We start from the raw sequence: 2,297 nt of genomic DNA on the forward strand, positions 1-2,297 counted from the left end.
GGTATAAAAAGTAGGGTTCGGTAGTGCGATGCTGTAATTAGTTAACGACAACATTATCGGCAATCACCGATAAATAAAACAAGTAAAGAAGTATCAGTCGGCTTTGCCGACAGATGTATACCCACCCTCAGCATATGTGGAGTGAAACACTTTTGGGCGTAAAGATCATAAAGACCAAAAATTTGCGAAAATATCGATAGATGGGACTTTTGTACCATACTTGCCTAAAAAACAATATCGCTGTAAACAGGGCCACTATTAAACCTTCGGTAAAAATTTCCACGGAATCCTAGAACAGACTCTTAACCCCTCTCAGACTCTTTGCCCCTGAAAGAGTTTGTACTATCGTATTTGGGGCAGCGAATGCAAGTTGCTTCAACAAAAAACTAATTGATTCGGGTGCAGGTATCAAAAAGAATTTATCCGAAATGTTGTGTGGGAGTTACCCGAAGGACTGGACAAATATAGTCCATATACGAACCTGATCTATATCTGGCAGATATATTATGATGTACAAAGTATGGACCAAATCGATCACTCCCTTCAAGAGTTATCGTGCGCACAATTTTTCCGAACATTTTTGAACTTTTGCGGGGGAGGTATCCGAAGGAGTGAACCGATATGGCATTTCTTCGAACTTAAACTAAGTTTAAACAAAATATTACGAAGGCCAAATTTTGGAACAAATCGGCAGATCCGTTCGAGAATTATCTTGCCCTCCAACCACTACACACGCTGTCATAGGGGGTTTTTGCAACTTTCAGGTTATTTTCTCCGGAAGTATGGACTTGCCCTTGATGAAACTTATACCGTCGTATAGAGGGGAGTGAATACAAGTTGTTACAACAAAAATCAAAGCGATTCGAGAGCAGGTCTTACACTGAACTTATCCCAAATTTTGTGTGGGAGGTACCCGAAGGAGTGGACCGATTGAGTCCATACGATTTGCAAAGTATGGACCAAATCGGTTACTCCCTTTAAGAGTTATCGTACATACAAAATTTCCGAACATTTTCGAACTTTTGTGGGGGAGGTACCGGAAGGAGTGAACCAATATAACCCATCTTCGAACTTAAACTAAGTTTGGACAAAATATTACGAAAGCCAGATTTTGGATCGAATCGGTTGATCCGTTCGAGAGTTATCGTGCGCTCCAGCCAGCCAGACAGACAGACAGACGGACATTGCTCAATCGACTCCAAATTGTCCGAAACACATTTCGTCCAAACATACTTGGGGTCTAAAACCATTATTTCGATGAGGCACATTCTGCCCGTATGAAAGTGTATATACCATCGTTAGCATAAATGCTGAGGGTATAAAAATACCGTACCTTTTATACCCTCAGCATTTATGCTAACGGAAATTTTTCAGAAAAGTTCAGTTTAGGACCTGCTCACGAATCGCTTTGATTTTTGTTGTAGCAACTTGTGTTCACTGCCCCCCATACGACAGTACAAGTTCCATCAGGGGCTAGTCCATACTTCCAGAGAAAATAGCCTGAAAGTTACCTAAAACACATATGACACCGTGTGTAGTGGTTGGAGCGCAAAATAACTCTCGAACGGATCTAACGATTCGTTCCAAAATTTTAACTTCGTAATATTTTGTCCAACCGTAGTTTAAGTTCGAAGATACACGATAACTCTTGATGAGAGTGACCGGTTTAGTCCATACTTTACAGATCCTAATATATCTACCACATGTAGATCAGGTTCGAATATGGACTATATTTGTCCACTCCGTCGGTAACCTCCCACACCAAATTTCAGATAAGTTCGCCTTAAGGCCTACTCTCGAATCACTTGATGTTTGTTGAAGCAACTTTCATTCGCTGCCTCAATTACGATGGTAAAAGTGTTTTCAGGGGCAACTCCATACTTCTTGAGAAAACAACCCGAAAGGTGTAAAAACCCCTAATGCACCATATGTAGTGGCTGGAGAGCACGATAACTCTCGAACTGATAAACCGATTTTGGACCAAATTTGGCCTTCGACATATTTTGTCCAAACTTAGTTTCAGTTCGGAGATGGGTAATACCGGCCCAAAACTTCCATATCTCGACATGCCGGCACCGGATTCTCTTCTCTTTGCTCCGATTTGTCACATCCGCATCTTCACCCATATCCAACCGTCTGTGAGATGCAATAGATGTCAGGAGTGGGTGCATCTAAGGGGTTGCTCTGGACTCGTCTACGTGAGGGACTATGACAGGGACTATTTTGCTGCATGCTGCGTGAATACAGTCCCCAGTGAGCCGTCATCAGATTACGAAAATCCGTCGTTGTCAAATTAC

Source organism: Musca autumnalis, unplaced genomic scaffold, assembly GCF_047663935.1.
Source record: "Musca autumnalis isolate F117 unplaced genomic scaffold, ASM4766393v1 scaffold_2, whole genome shotgun sequence".
NCBI classification, from domain to species: Eukaryota; Metazoa; Arthropoda; class Insecta; order Diptera; family Muscidae; genus Musca; species Musca autumnalis.